Source organism: Equus caballus, chromosome 5, assembly GCF_041296265.1.
Source record: "Equus caballus isolate H_3958 breed thoroughbred chromosome 5, TB-T2T, whole genome shotgun sequence".
NCBI lineage: Eukaryota > Metazoa > Chordata > Mammalia > Perissodactyla > Equidae > Equus > Equus caballus.
In genome coordinates this window covers 102,499,155-102,516,209 of record NC_091688.1, presented here as the reverse complement: position 1 = coordinate 102,516,209, position 17,055 = coordinate 102,499,155, and the positions used below count along the sequence as shown (strand labels likewise).

General features: G+C 42.3%; 1 pseudogene; it reads left to right on the top strand.

Moving 5' to 3' along the window:
* The first annotated feature begins 585 nt into the window (after positions 1-585).
* LOC138924190 (small ribosomal subunit protein uS2 pseudogene) lies at positions 586-1,667 on the top strand (annotated as a pseudogene).
* The last annotated feature ends 15,388 nt before the right edge of the window (positions 1,668-17,055 follow it).

Genomic DNA, 17,055 nt, shown 5'->3' with positions numbered 1-17,055 from the left:
CTGGAAAGAATAAGTCCAGATCACTCTATTTAACAACCATTCATCATAAATTCCATTTTTTATTCGGTGGGGAAATGACAGAAGCTCACTCACTCCTGGTTACAGCAGCTCAGGGCAGAAATCCCTCTAGCTGTGCTCTCAGACCAAACCTTTAAGTTGAGGCCTCTCTGGAATTCCCACTCTTGCTTTTGCCCCACCGAGGTGGAGCACTAAAGAATGCCATTAGGGCCACACTGTTAAGCGAGCTCCTCCCTGCCCAGCCATTCTGGGGGTGACCTTCCCCAGGTCCTGGAGCAAGGCCAGAATGTAAGATGAAAAGCCACATGTGGAGGATGACGCAAGGGAAACAACCATGACTCCCACACTGAGAGCCAGAAAGAAATTCGAGGTCTTACGCACATGATCTCCCGCGCCTGGGTGTTTTACTCAGCATAATAACTCCCTCAACATTTTACATTTCAGGATTTCCAGCCACAGAAGAGTGAGCACTCTAGCAACCAAACTTTGGGTGTACCACTCTATACAACTCAGAGGGGGTCCATATGGTGTTGTCCTGGGTTCCCATAATAACTTGAAGGTTTCACAATGTCTGGAGCCCTGGATGTCCTACAGATGAAGGGGGAGGACGTCCTCAAATTCCTTGCAGCAGGAGTCCACTTGGGTGGCACCAACCTTGACTTCCAAATGCAACAGCACATCCACAAAAGGAGAAGTGATGCCATCTACATCATCAGTCTCAAGAGGACCTGCGAGAACCTTCTCCTGGTGGCTTGAGCCATTGTCACCATTGAAAACTCAGCTGATGTCAGCGTCCTATCCTCCAGGAATACTGGCCAGAGGGCTGTCCTGAAGCTTACTGCTACCACTGGAGCCACTCCTCTTGCTGGCCACTTCACTCCCAGAACCTTCACTAGTCAGGTCCAGGCAACCTTCCAGGAGCCACACTGGCTGCTGGTTACTGACCCCAGGGCTGGCCAGCAGCCTCTCACATAGGTGTCCTATGTTGACCTGCCCACCACCACTCTGTGTGACCCTCCTTCGTGCCATGTGGACACTGCCACCGCGTGCAACACCAACGCAGCTCACTCAGCAGGTCTAACATGGTGGGCGGTCGCCCGGGAAGCTCTGCGCATGCGTGGGAGCATCCCTTGTGAGCGCCGAGGGGGGTCACTCAGCGGGTCTAACATGGTGGGCGGTGGCCCGGGAAGCTCTGCGCATGTGTGGGAGCATCCCTTGTGAGCGCCGAGGGCGGTCGCTCAGCGGGTCTAACGTGGTGGGCGCTGGCCCGGGAAGCTCTGCGCATGCGTGGCACCATCCCCGGTGAGCACCGAGCGGGGTCATGCCTGATCCCTACTTCTACAGAGATCCTGAGGAGATGGAAAAGGAAGAGCAGCCTCTGCGGACAAGGCCGTGACCAAGAAGGATTTCAGGGTGAGGGGCCTGCTCCAGCTCGCGAATTTACCTTCCTCAACCTGAGGTCACAGACTGGTCTGGAGGCGCAGGTGCCCTCTGCGCCTGTTCAGCTGTTCCCTGCGGAAGACTGGAGCCCCCAGCTGCCACCGGAGACTGGTCTGCAGCCCTACTGTGCGGGCCACGAATGGGCGGGAACAATACTGAGGGGTCTTAAGCTGCTCTTCCCCAGGCTCTTGAACAGAAAACGGAAGTAAAGTGGATGGAAAAGAAACATAAGTTTCTTAAAAAACAAACCAAATAACTTTGAGTGTACAGTGTTTATACTGCTCAACTCGAGGACCACTGAGACCCACAAGCAGTTCTTGCTGTGTGATGGCAGGACTGAGCGCCGAGAGTGTGGAGATGAAGACAGTGGCACCTGTGACAAACGTTGGGACAATCTGCAACAGCATCTACGAGAACAAACATTTTTAAACTCACTGCCATGCTTTACATGTGCTGTTTCAGTGAGGCCTCTAGGCGATTGGTATTGTTATTCCTGTTTTCCAAGTGAAGAGGTGGAAGCTCAAAGAGATTAAACAACCGGCCTGTTAGCACAAGTGGTGATTGCCACAGCTCGGATCCGAATCGAGGCCTGTCTAAACCCAAACCGTGTGCCCATCTCACCACACTACCCTCTCCTTCAAACACGGCTGAGGGGCCGCCCCGTGGCCAAGTGCTTAAGTTCGCCCGCTCGCTTTGGCGGCCCAGGGTTTCACTGGTTCAGATCCTGTGTGCGGACATGGCACCGCCCATCAGGCCACACTAAGGCGGCGTCCCACATGCCACAACTAGAAGGATCCACAACTAAAAATATACAACTATGTATGAGGGGGCTTTGGGGAGAAAAAGAGAAAAATAAAATAAAATCTTTAAAAAAAAAAAACATACACACACACAACTGAAAGACGGTAGGCTCAGAGATGGACCCCCAAAATAATATCAGATCTCTCCAGGGCCTGTAACAGCTTGGTCTCTCACCAGCTGAAGTAACTGTTTCCAACAACAACAGTGACTTACTGAATGTCTACTGCACCCAAGTACTTACCATATTTTATCTCCAGTGTCACAGTTATCCTGTAAGGATAAGATTATTAATATTAACAAAATCATCCTTATTTGACAAATAAAGAAAGTGAGGCTCAGGGAAATTGAGTTTGGCCAAGGCCATACAATGACTAAAGGAAAGAACCAACGTTCAAAACTAAGTCCATTTAGCCCCAAAGTGAACATTCTTTCCACTAACCATTCTGCCTTGAAAACCAAATCATCTGAAATCAGAGCAAACTCCAGGTTTAACGTTAGGCCTGTCTTTTCCGGGGTGTGGGGAGGACCTTCTTACTTGGTTACCCAGCAGAAGGAGGCGGGCTGGGAAGGGGAAACCCGTTAAAACACGCCCAAGAAAGAACACACCAGACAGATTCTGAGTTAGAGGATGGGGGGCTCCGTAGGCATCAGGAGGTATCAGAGGCCCCAGGTCCATGAGATGTGGGTTAGCACTGCTGACAGTACTGGGAAGCACAGAGACTTGGAGCCAAAAAACCTGGCTTTGAATCCTGACTCTGTCACTTACTACACGTATGATTTTTTTTATGTGTGCCACATCACGTATTTGTGGCACAACATAGACACAAGCTGGACCCTGTGGCATAGGCAGTTCAGACCCCCCAGAATAAAACAAGAAACAGGCCAGCATGGAGGAAGAGGAGACAAAGAGAACACGTTTGCTGACAATCATCATAAAACAAGACAAGTCCAGATTTGGGGCAAACGCTCCCAGGCACTTGCGAATGTGCAGAATCTCCGCGGTCTTCTCCGGGATTCTTCTGTTTTGTAGAACAAGGGAGTCTGTGCGGAAAAGCAGAAGGATGCCTGAGTAGAAAAATCAAGGTTTCGTGTGTGGGTAATCTGAGCCCACAATGCAAAGTGACTGCCTTTTCTCTAATAAACATCCCTCAGACCTCAGGGAAGTCATTCAATCTCTTCGAGCCTCAGTTTCTCCATCATTTGGAGTATCTCTCCAAATAAGGTCATTGGTATAGAATTAGGATTTCCCAAATTGTGTTTGGCAAAATTCTCAGGGGCGGGGATGGGAGGAGTCCCGCTGGTACCTGTGTTTTGGAAACCTTGCATTATCTATCCACCATCTTGGAGAATCAAGGTGCACAGGAAACGCACATTTGTTCCTTTTGACTACCCAGCATCTATTCATCCTATTTCCAGCAACTTCCTCTGATATCCATTTGGGAATCCACCCTTCCCGTCTCTCAGCCCATGTAGATCCTGTGGGATTGACTCCCACACCCTGGCCCTAAGCACGACACACGACCCAGGCAAGGCCAAAGCATGGTATCCACCCCAGATGATGGTGATTAACTTGGCGGGGGCGGGGGGCATGTGACCTGAAAAAGTAAAGTCAGAGAGAATCTCAAGACTTCCACCGAGAATGCTGGGATAAAGCTGCTCATTCTTTTCCGCTGGCTTCATGCTTGGAAGAATGTTGCCCTGGAGACCACCAGCAGCCTTTCTGACCAACAGGAGAGCTTGTCCAAGAACAAAACCACACAATGGAAGGCAGAGTCAAAGCATGGAGCTATGATGACTTCATTTTAAGCTTTGAAACTTTAAAAAAAAAAAAATTAAATGCTGACAACATCCTGAAGAAGGGAGAGAACGGAAGAGTCCGGGAGCCACCAGCCGAGGGGATTAGTGGCGCTCCTTCCTGATCTGGAGTTCTGTGACTCCAGGCAGAGGATCTTCCACACCAAGCACGCCCTGGAAGGGGAAACACGGAAGGCTAATTTGGACGGCTCTGAAAGCACATTAAGCAGCTATATAGACCAAAGCAATGTCCTTACGCTCCTCACCGAAGGAGAGAATTCAGAGCGAACTGAAGATGCTACTACCCTGCTTAAGAAATGTTAGCTCAGGGGGATTGACCTCGGGACAGAAGTTGCAGTAAAAGAGCCCACGTACCTCCTTGCAAATATGCCTAGATTTTCGTCTTTTTTTAAAAATCATGCTTCCAATAACACTTTCTCTAAAGGATATTGAGTGTAAGCAATCAGGATCCCATACAATTCTAATTCTGCTCCACTAAGCAAAGCTTTCCTAAGAAAAATTCCTCTTAGCCAGATCACACGAATCACTTCCTGAACATTAACTTAGTCTGGAAACAGACGACATTCGGTCCTGTCTGGCCTAACAGACCTCATGACTCACTAGACAGCTGCTAAGCTTTAGGCAGAGCGGCACAGCGCTTGGCGGAGAGAAACAGATCTTGGGGATCTAGAGATCTTTAAATGTATGAGAGTTTCTGAAATACACAAAGCATCATACAGGTGAAACATTACATAAAATACCGAAATAATAATCCAAAGCACTGATGCTGCATGTTTTTGAGCTTCTGATTTCTAACACTTGGTAAAACAGTGGCAGAGAGGATAAAAGGTGGGGTTTTGGAATCAGGAAGAGCTAACTGCTACTTACCAGCTGTCTAGACTTGGCAATTTACTGAAGTTCTCCAGAATTCTTTCACCTCCTCTGTAAAGTAAAAAGATGATAATGCCTTTCTAGGATACTTGTGAGGATTGAGGTCATGCGTGTAAGGCATCTGGTTCAGCCCCTGGCACATAACAGGTGCTCAATAAAAGGGAATTATTAACATTACTTAAAATTCCTAGTATATTCAGGCTATGAGTAACAGGTACAGTGTACCAAATCAGACTCTTTAAGTGAACAAACTGACCAAAAACCCAACTGAAACCGGATAGAGCAAAAAGCAAACTTTATTAGCTCACACAACTGAAAAATCCAGAGAGAGATTTTTCTGACCTTCATCTAACCTTGATGTAGAGGCAGCATCTGCCTCGAGCTCCCAGCTTCACACCCCGCCGGACTGGTATGCCACAAGGAGGCAACGTGCCCTTCAGCAACTCCATGCCTGCCAGGTTTCAGTCCAGCAAAACAGAGGGGGCTCTTCCTGGTGGCTCCCATATGAGTTTTGAGCATTGGAACAACCTAAGTCATGGGTCTACCCCTGAGTCAACAATGTTATTAGGAATGGTAACTATGTGAGGTGATGGGTGTGTTAATTAACTTGACTGATAATGGTAATTTTTTGTAATTGTAAATCTTGTTACATATAAAACATTGTAATCATTGCACAATGTACGTGTATATCAAATTATTACACTGTAAATTTTAAATATATACAATTTTAGTTGTCAATTGTATCTCAATAAAATTGGTAAAAAATAAATGCATTAAAAAAACCCCGATGTTATTAGAGGATTTGGTACTCTGATTGGTCAGGACGGAGTCATGTGGTCCATTCCTGATGGAGTCCCACCAGCTAAGTGGAAAGAGATAGTTCTCCAAAGGACTTTTGGGTAGCTTCCAGAAATAATGAGGAACAGAAAAGAAAAGTATCTATTAAAGGTAAAATTCTTTTCTAACAAACTAATAGCAAAATACCAAATAAGAAAACAAACATTTCATATATTATTTTGAGTGGGCAATTTGGCAATATGTATCCAAAATTCAAATGCACATTCTTTTTGCCCAATTCCACCTCAAGAGATTTATCCTACAGATAAAATCACCCCAGTGGGCAAAGATGTTATGTAAAGGATGGTCACTGAAGCATTGATTATATCAGCAAAACACTCTCCATCAACATGGAAGTTGTAAAATCATTATATTCATAGAGGAGAATGTTGCACAATTATTTTTTAATGAGATAGATCTACATGTTCTGATATGGAAAGAAGTCTATGATATGTTGTAAAAGGGAACAAAGCAAATTGCAAAAAAAATAGGTGAATATGGTCCTGCTTGTGTAAATGCATAAGAAATATCTGGAAGATATCTGGAAGAACATCCCAGAAGTGAGTAACACTGTTTATTGCTGGGGAAGAAATGTTAGGGAGTTAGGAGCAGCCCGAAGAAGACATGTACTGTTTACTTCATGTCCTGTGGGGTTTTAATTTGTTTACCTGAGTATATGTGATTTTTATTACTTTAAAAAGTTAGTCTAAAAAACACCTGTTCATTTGACTGTCTATTAATATGATTTACAATTGACACCATTGGCTTTAAAGGAACAAAAATATTTGATTTTATGTGCTGAAGAAATTTATTAAATTCTTGAAAACACACATAAATGGGATTTCACCATGAGAACCTACATACTCCCAAAAAGTATGCCAATCTTCTTGCTAAGAAGCAATATAATATTTTCATGCTAATCTAGCAAATTATCTGGGCTACTGAATCAACTTGGTTCATTTATTTACTTTGTTTATGGGTCAGACCAGCCCATCCCAGGACTTCGCCACTATAAATTGGCCCCTGGACTGGCTTGTTCGGGCAGGCAGCAACTCCATCAAACCCCGTAATTAATCGGGCAGTCCTCCTCCATATGTCATGGTGACTATTCATTAAAGCAATGCATATGGCTCTTACCTACATGTGCTAGCTTTTCACTTTTATTCATGGTTCAACAAATTTATGAACCTTAGATCCAGCGGAACAAAGAAAAATTAGAACAGAAGATATTATAATTAGGCTGATAGTTTAACATTAGAAAAGAAAAACTTAAATTGAGAAGAAATGTTGCCATTAACAGCAGAATTCATGATATAGCAAACATCTTTTGCCTTCTATGAACAAGGTACAAGGCTACCCTCTAGAAACATAAAGAAATACATATGACATTGTCCATGCCCACAGTCCTACTTTTTATTTGAGGAGATAGCATATGTATTGAAAAGAATAAGTCATGGTATAAGGTTATCACTGGCTAGTGCCATATATTTTTAATTATCAAGATTCCCATTTAAGATGTTCAAAGCATCTTAGGAGTCACGAGTAAATGAAGTATATCATACTGTATATGTTATATATACTGTAAGAACTATCATTAAACTTAGAGTATTGTTATGGACTGAAAATTTGTGTTCCCCCAGAATTCATTTGTAGAAATCCTAAGCCTCAATGTGATGATATTAGGAGGTGGGGCCCTTGGGAGGTAATAGGTCATGAGGGTGGAGCCCTCAGGAGTAGGATTAGTGCCCTTATCACAAAAGATGCAAGCACTTGTTCCAGCTCTCTGCTCTTTCCTTGATGTGAGGTACAATGAGAAGTCAGCCATCTGCAAGAGAAGAGGGATCTCACCAGGCCTTGACCATGCTGGCACTATGATTTCAGACTTCCAGCCTCCAGAAATGTGAGAAAAAATTTCAATTGTATATAAGCCACCTGGTCTATGGTACTTTGTTATAGCAGCTCAAATGGACTAAGATAAGTATGTATCAGCTGAAAAAACCTCTTTATAAAATAAGAAACGAGGATTACCAAGTTGAATTGACAATGCTTTGGTAACTTAGATATTCAAAATATAATTTCCATATGATTTAACAACATACATCTGAAGTACAAAACAAAACACTGATTTAGAGGAGATCCTTGAATGTCAGTGTGAGTGACATAAGATATGATAATCACAATCATAATCATAGCTAAGGTTTATATAGCATTTACTCTGTGCCAGGTACTAGGTTATATATAAATGTATATATCATCCTCACAACAATTCCATGATCAGGTAATTTATCATTCCTGCTTTACAGGTGAGAAAACTGAGTTGCTGAGGAGTTAAGTAATTTGCCCAAGATGAGTGTCAGGGCCAGACTTCCAAATGAGGCCGTCTGATCGTACGGGCCACGACAGTGCGTGTATAAGATCTATTCCCTAAATGTCACAGTGTTCCTATGTTTAAGGAGAAAATACAAGGCCCAGAATAGTAAAGATAAGGTTTCTTCCCCCATTCTGGGATTCTGCACTTCCTTTGTAGCCTCAAGCCGTACTTTGCACAGAATAGATGATCAGTAAACACCTGGCCCACAAATGGCTGAGCTCCAGGACTGAGAAAACAGTATTTGTGACCCGTATTCCTCACTTTTCTTCGAAAGCCCCGACTACCACGTTGCTATCCCCTTGTATTCTAGTAAGAGGTCGCTCTCTTCCCAGAGTTCCAAGCAAGAAGCAGAAGGAGTGTCTGAAGGAGAAAGTATGCGACAGAGCAGAGCACTGGTCTGGGAATCAGTCCTGATGTTTTTTAGTTATACAACCTTGGACAAGGGGGTTCGCTCCTCTCGGAAATGGATGTTCATATTTGACAAATGAAAGAGCCGAGTTAGACGAGTGACTTTGAAACTGCGCTCAGAAGGCAGGAAGAAGAAGCAGTGTATGAACAGGTGTGACCTCTGTGGCTCCAAGGAGAAAAGCTCCCCTTAAACCTGTGTTACATATTAAGTCTATGAGATTCTGCTGGAATAAAGGAACTCGAGGCTTTACAAAGTTGGAAGACCACCGGATGAGATCAAAGTCTCAAGTACCATCTCATTTCAAATGTTCTGCCCCTCTGACAGCACGGGCACACTCCAATGCGTCAGACCATTTGTCTGTTCCGATCTGTTCAAGAGACATTTTAACTGAATCTTAGAATTCTCCCCATCATTACAATCCTGGATCTATCCTCTCAAAAAAAGAAATTGATTTTTTTTTTCCCTCCACTCACATTTATCAGTCCGTTTTTTGGGAGCTCTTCTTGCCACCTCCTTAAATAAGTAAATAGGATAACTCCGGTAATCGCCTGACCCACAAAGTGTATAGAACTTCAAGGTTAATGCTCTTGGCACAAGATTTTCGCTACAAACAGCAGAATTCCTCCAACCCTTTGCTGAGGCATCGGTTCAATAATAAGAGAAAATCATGCCATGTATCGAATTACTCAAAAGAGAATTATCGGAGAGTCCTCTGATGGTCTAACCATGGCTAAAGTGTACTCCAGGAAGAACTGGTCTTAAAGAGCTTCAGCGAAGGTTTCCACCAGACATGCAGGAGAAGAGCCAAATATTTAATAACGACAACAAAACAAGCTATGTATCCAAGCATTGGTACAATCCTACCCCAAATGTTGTGCTAATTCCTTACGTTTCATTTTATAACACTGAACTTCCTTCCACATGAATGAAAAGAATTGTTACTATGAAGCCTATCCATTCTCTGAAATCCTTTAGTCAGTTTTCATTAAGGACTGTCAAATACATACATCATTTAGGGACTTTTAAATCTTTTAAATTTTATTGAAGATGTATTACATATGGTTTAATATTTCAGTTCGGCAAGGGCCATCAGCAATAAGCATTACTCCAAGAGTGGGATTAATTAAATATTCTAGCAAACACAGTGATCCAAATAGCAAAGAAAAATCCTGGGCACTGAGCCCAGATTCCCCACCCTCTCTTATGGTGTGGCTCATCTCTCGCTCAGATAAACTAGACAACCGACAAATCTTTCCTCATTATTGGTGAATGTGTAGATGTGCAATAAATGATCAAACTCCCCTACCAGGTCCCCTATTAAATTTTTTAAATAGAAAAAATTGCATAAAATCAAATTGCTCCATGAGAGGGTATTTTTAAAACCAAGGAGAAATACAGTTGTCAGAAATAAAGGGCAACTTTCCACAGTCCTCAGCAGTTTTCATCCAACTTGACGTTAGCACACCTCCGACGACCAGCTGGAAGACGGTGCTGTTCCGTGATTACAAGTCTGTTGGTGACGTTATGAAGCTTTAAAGTATTTCAGCTTTGTGTATTACAGTGAGTATGAATCTCAGCTCCACAGAAACCAAGAGATCCACAGCAAGCTGGTGGTCTTGGTCCCACAAAGACAGCTGGTTTTGCAGTCGCAGATGGTACTCCAACCTCAAACGTTCGCTTTAGATCTGAACGTCTTGGTTTTCGTGATCTTGATCTATCTGAACGGTGAGGTGGTGGGAGGAGCTCCAGGCAGCACGCTTACGAAGGGTCTTGTTCATCAAAGCTACGTGTTTCCTCTTCTTCACTTCCTCTCTCAGTTCCCAGCAGCAGCTACTCGGTGACCCGATACGTATACGGAGCCCAGTGAAAAATGCCCACCAACAACCACTTCCTGTCATCACCAAACCTGCATTTCTGGGACAATTACCTTAAATCTTCTATCAAAGAACCCTCCTGGTTCAACAGGGAGGCTGGTAATAAAGCAAAGTCTTTGGAGCTAAAGTAGCTGACAAAAGAAACAAAAAGCAAAAGAGCAGTAGGAGCAGCATTACCTGAGTGCAATTTAAATGGTTTTCAAAGCGTGATCAAGTCCATTCCGTAATGGTGTCTTTCCAATATATTTGTAAGGTGGTTATGGGCTTAATTAAATCACTTATCTGTGAATTTCAGAATCCTCACCTTTAAAGTGGGGATAATATTTCACAGGCTCGTTGTGAGGCTGGAACAAAATAGCATATATACAGTACTTGGCACAGAATACTCATCAATAAATGGCAGCCAGTCTTGTTTGTTTGTTTTTTCAATGCGAGGAAGATTGGTTCTGAACTAACATCTGTGCCAATCTTCCTCTATTTTATGTGGGATGCCGCCACAGCATGGCCTGACAAGCGGTGCCAGGTCCACGCCTGGGATCCAAACCTACAAACCCTGGGCCACCAAAGCAGAGCACCTGAATTTAACTACTATGCCGCTTGGCCAGTCCATGCAGCCAGGTTTTTAAAAATTATTATTATTACTACAAATAGAGGAAACACTGCTTAGAGCAAGTTACCAGCCCAAGGGCATTCAATGAAGAGACTTTATTGAGACCCGCACAGGGCTGTGAATATAAAAAAGCACAAGATCCCGTCTCTGCCTTCTATCTAGGAATGCAGACTCACTCTTAGCAAGAAGCCAGCAGGTTCTAGAACCTAGTAGTCTTTTCACTCTACTCTGACGCAAATCCAGAAAGGAAGAGGTAAACTGAGACCCATGTCAACTATCTCTTAGATGAAAACCCTCTTCCTACGCAGATTTTTCTCACTGTGGTTAAGGGTGGACTAACTCAATGTGCCCTCTCCAGCCTGCCCCCCTTCCATAATCAGGAAATCCTTAATAGTGGGATTTTCCCCCTCGGAACGAGAATTCCTTGCTTTATGTAACACTGTACACTTGACTAAAAACATTTTCAACCATACTAACTAGTCTAACCTAACTAACTAACTTAATCTTCCCCACATCCTGTGAGGTATGAATTAGTAAAAACCATTTCAGAGAGAAGGAAATTGAGACACTGCTATGAGAGTCATAACCCAGACTAGAAAACTAGATCAATAGCCTCCTACTAGTTTAAGTACTAGTTTAAAGCTTGCCCACTGAACCACACTGAACCCACAGTAAAGTATTTTTGCGATCTCACCCAGATTTCCTTCTATTTTCCTCCGAGTCTCTGTGACACGCTCATCCTCCCAGGGGTCTAATACTGGACCTTGCAGCTGAGGGATTCCCTCAGGCGATATGTTTATTCAGTAACCCGTGCGACATAGTATAATATCACCTTTTCAGGCTGGCTAGGACTTTCACATAGACGCGACCCATAAAGAGAGATGGAGAATGGTACTCGGCGTTTGTTCAGCAGTCTTTCAAAGTGCTTTCATACATATTATTCAGAGCGGGGAATGGAATTTGAATTGAAGAGTAGAAAGGATGTTACAGGTTCTCAAATGCAGTGTTTCTTCACCTTCTTTGGGTCACTTGCCTGTTTGAGAATCTGACAAAAGCTCCAGACCTCACACGTGGGAAGACGTACATGTGGACACACACACAAACGTTTGCATGGTTCCAAGGGGATCCCTGGACTACTCCCAGGGTAAGAACTGCTCTGATTCGCCATCTGACTTTACAGATGAGGGAGCTACTTTGTATCATGATAGCGTCTCTACGAGGGGGCAGAGTAAGGATTATTACCCACATTTTCCAGATCTGGAAACCGCGGTCCCCCAAGGTTTCAAGGCTCACCCGAAGCCTTGGAGCTACTTCACAGAAGCAGCAGAACCCAGGCGAGTCTCGTTCTCCGAGGTGGCACGGCCCGCCCCCTGGACCCACCGGGATTCCCTCCCCACAGGAAACCTCTTTCTACAGCCAGTGGTCTACTTTAACCTCCGCAACACACACCATTCTTGACCTCTCGTGAAAAAGCTCCAGATACAAAAATCGTTCTCTTCACAAGGGGAACTCGTTTCTTAGAGATTTCCAAAAGGTTTCAGTCGTTGCTGACACTTTAAATATTGAAATCTAGAAATTAGAACTGTAAACAACTCTCTAACTTCTACGTTGGTAAACACCAGTCCAGTTGACTTCTTTGAGCAGCAAATGAGCCCCCTGAATCTCAGCAAAGAAGGCAAACGTGTTAGCACTTCTCTCAGAAGAGCCTGGGAAAGCAGTACGAGCACGTCAGAATTACATCTAGCACAGAGAAAGTGCTGAATAAATATTTGCTGAATGAATAAGTGAATTCCCCTATTAATATCATTGAGTTCTTCAAGTATTTTGTTTCCACTTTCAAAAATTATGTTTAAACTAAGAGTAGACTCCGATACAGTACTTTTCCCTTAAGGGCTAAGTGAAAACAACAGCAGCATATTCAATCCGAAACTATACATAAAAACAAATTGGCTTTTTTAAATGTCTACTTAGGTTTTATCAAAACAGCCCATGTTGTTAAGAGAGTGGTTCTGATTAATTTTTTCATGATTTATGCATTCTTCCACAGCAATAAATATATGTACATATTTATTGGGAAGAAAATATCTTCGATATGTGTAAAATATTTAGATATACCAAGGATACTATAACCATTTATGATGAATGTTAAATTTTTGCAAGAAAATGGCTATTATTAACATTTAATTTAACTTCACTTAATAGCAAGCTATCTTGCTGCACTCGAGATTTCCCTGCCTGAAGAGCAGACTCTCTGTGTACGCGCAAAGCTTCCAGAACCTATGCTAGGGTGCTGAGCATTCTGGTATTTAAGAGGAATCAACGATGTTGTGTTTCAGCTGTGCTTGTTTACCCCGGCTCTAGTCGACTTCAAGTCTGAGTATTAATGTTTCATTATCATAGTTTTTCGGTGATAACTGGATAGATTAACAATTTTCTACAAAACAAATGCTTAATAAGGCAATAAACCTGTTGAAGGAACGAATTAGCCGGCGGGTTATGTTTTCAGGGTGTCTACACTACAGAAAAGGTACTGTGCCCACTCTAGCCAGCGATTAGCTTTACACTGCAATGTGACTCGTAAGACTCATTGTCCTGAATAAAAATTTAGGCAATTAGTGATCTTATTTCTTAGGAAGCAGTGGTTGCTATCCTATATTAACACAGATCTCGCTCAATTAAAATTGCTCACAGTCAGCAAAAATAATTTCTGCACTGTAATGAAATAATGAAATAATTATATGCAAGGGAGCACTTGTGATCTTTTTAATTATTCTATTCTTCATTTTTAAAAGGGCTATTTGAAAACGTACTCTTATAATTGATTGCTATAAATCAGTCAAACGCATTCTAAGGATCATAAATATTCTAACTTTTAAAAGACAAAGAAATGCTAAATATTCAATGGAATACTTCAATATTCAGAAAATTTAATCTGGGGGGAAAGGATAGACTGCTCTTTGGAAAATAAAAAAGTAAATTTGTTGTCCCATGAAAAATGAAATATCTTGAATGTCAGTAACAGAAATGGAATTAACAAGAGATCTTTTTATTGTTTTTTAAGGTCATTAGGCTGTGAATTCTATAATTATGGAAATCGTCAGTCCAGTTCTGAAAGAATGTTTGCTCCCATCCATAAGGTAGTGCAATGTTCAATCAGTCTCTCTCGTGGGAAAGTTAGGTCATAACTGTAAGTGTACCAGCAAAATTGAATTAAGCAAAGAGATTTCATTAGTATTTATAGCCAGAAGGCATCTGTAAAAGTACAGGGCAAAGAAGTTATGTGGAAGTCAAAGGAGAAAAAAAAAAAATGGGTTTCTAGTGACAAAGGCGAATCTGAAAGAGATCTAAGTGTATAATGAACAAGAGCTATTGAACACCACTGCAAAGAGGGAGTTGCAAAGACGTCAAATATTGATTTTCCTGTGCATGCCTTTGGACTACATATGTAATTGTTTGGGTTTGCTGTCTTCATGGTACAACAATATTTGTTGTCAAAGGTTAAAAAGCATGATGTGAAATAAACCAAAAACTGAGAAACATGTTGGAGAACCATAATAATCCTCCACTCAGTGTCTCACGAAGAGGTTTCTATATTTTCTTGCAAAAGAACATTTGTAATGAAGAAAAATGTTACATATTTTTCAAACAGAACACAAAATCCTTATTGTTAATTGTGTTGTTGAAAATTATTTGACTTTCAGCATAGTTTAAATTAAACTAGCTTCTCTACTATTTTATTGAATGGAAATTCTTAAACCATATATCTGATTTTGAAAGTACAGTTAAACCACACTTTGTTTTTTCAATATAATTATAATTAATCCAATTAAAGCTGATAATAAAAATCTGATATTACTCCTTTAAAAAAAAAAACTCCTTACGGTATTTTCCTTTTCACTACTGAAACTCCAGAAAGAAAATTTCTGTATTTTAAAGTCTATATAAGCACATTTTTTTAACAACAAATTGCAAACTCAAGTAATCAAATTAATAATCAAGCTAGTATGGTCACAAGATAAACAAATACTGTTTTCTAATGTTCTCAGGGGTTATTTTCACTTTGACTATTCAAGTCTTAACAAAGAATGTTAACAATCATAATGCTTTCTTAAAAAATAACAGACACTTGTTTCTTTTATCTGATTTCCTTTTATTGCTTGTTAGGATCTTGAGTCATATTTATTAATATTACCTTGTTCTCTTTCCCACCTCAGGAAGTTTAAAAACAACAGCAAAACTCTCCCGGTGGATTATATTGCACTTAAAACCACAATGACCACAAACCGAAAAGAGAAAGAAGAAAAAAAAGTATGAGATCTTTTCAGCATTAGACGCGGACAGGGGTACAAACAGAGGAACAGGATAATATATGGCAGAAGGCTATCATCTTCCCAGTGCAGCAAATACTAGCTGGGAGAATTGCAGAGAAGACAATTTCTGCAGCACAAACAAGTTTCAGATCCTATTTTCCATGTCTCACTTTTAAACGTTATTAAATATTTAATAGCAAAGTAAAACAGAGTGACAGTGTTGAGTCTATGTGAAATCCAAGATGTTCTTTTTCTAGTGTTTTGAAAGCATTCAGGACGCGGAGAAAATAATCCGGCAGGAATGGCAGCTCCTCTCCGAGGTAAATACTTGCCAGGAACAAAATATAATTCAATTGCTCTCTTTTTTTTCTGAAAAGGTTGCTTGTGGAATATCCATCATAAAGTCATTTCTATTTCTTAAGAGCTATTAGTGCCTGGCCCCTTGGCTTCATTAAGACACTCTTTTTCAATATATTCTTTTATTTCAGACTTCATCCCACTTCTCAGCTACACAGTGCACATTGCAATTTCTCAGCTCCTGAGGGAGACGTCGGCCACGCCCCTCAGTGACTGGCATGCAAGGACAAGGCAGCAGCCGGGGAGAGGCGGATTGGGTGGCACTGAGTCGAAACATTTCTTAAACACTAGAGGTTAAAAGGGAGTTTGTCCAAGCCTCTGAGACACAGCACTGTGCCGTTCAGCTGACACTAACATTCGCACACTCCCCATCAGGAGGGCCTCGGCTCCCGGCCTGTTCATCTCACTCCACGTTCGGAGCGAAAGGAGCTGAAGGAGCTAGAAGTTTGGACAGTCCCTGTCACCAGACTTCAGCGTTGCCTAAGCAAGCATTAAGGGATTATGGTAATAATCGGTGTGCTTACACCAAATAAAAGGTTTCATTAATCAAGCCATATTGAGATAAACCTGTCACAGGACAGAAGGGACCAGCAATCAAATACTGTGAAAGTTCTGACAGATTGTTAAATAGAAACCCTTTAAAATAGAATTTAATTTACTGTGATATTATAGATATTTATGCATCAATAGGCAAGTGCAGATTGAGTTCAGAGGTCGGCTCTGGGATTTGAAAAATAAAAGCATAGGATGAAACAAAAGGTGACAGTTACCTTTGTCTGAAATTAGGGTTCGCGAGACTAAATGGAGAGTTTCTAAGTGATTCGTGTGTGGGACTGAAGCGCGGCCTGCCGTGCGGTGTGCTGTATTGGATAACAGGCAAATCCAATTAAGGGACCCTCATTCTGTTAAAAACTTGTCTACAAACTCGAAAAAAATCCCAGGGCCAGCCACGGAGCAGCCAGGCAGCCGTCTGGGGTGGCCCTCCCCACGCCACAGCAGGGGAGCAGATTTCTTTCGTGGCTCTACGGTCAGGAGTGCTGGCTTTGGGAGTCAGGCAGACCCGAGTTCGAATCACAGCTCTGCTGTTCACTAGCTGTGTGCCTTTCGGCCAATGACGTCCCTGCAGCCTCAGCATCCGGGCTGTTGGGAGGATGCAGACGCGGTCTGCAAAGCACTTAGCAGGGCAGCTACCGGTCGGTGCTGGACAAACCGCTGTTATTAACTCTTCCTTTTCCTCGTCCTTTCTTTCTCTCCCTCTTCGCTTCTTCCAGTCCCTTTCTTTTTGTCTTTCTCCCCCTCTTCCTTTTTTCTTTTACCCCCTGCCCTCCCCCAGCACCAACACC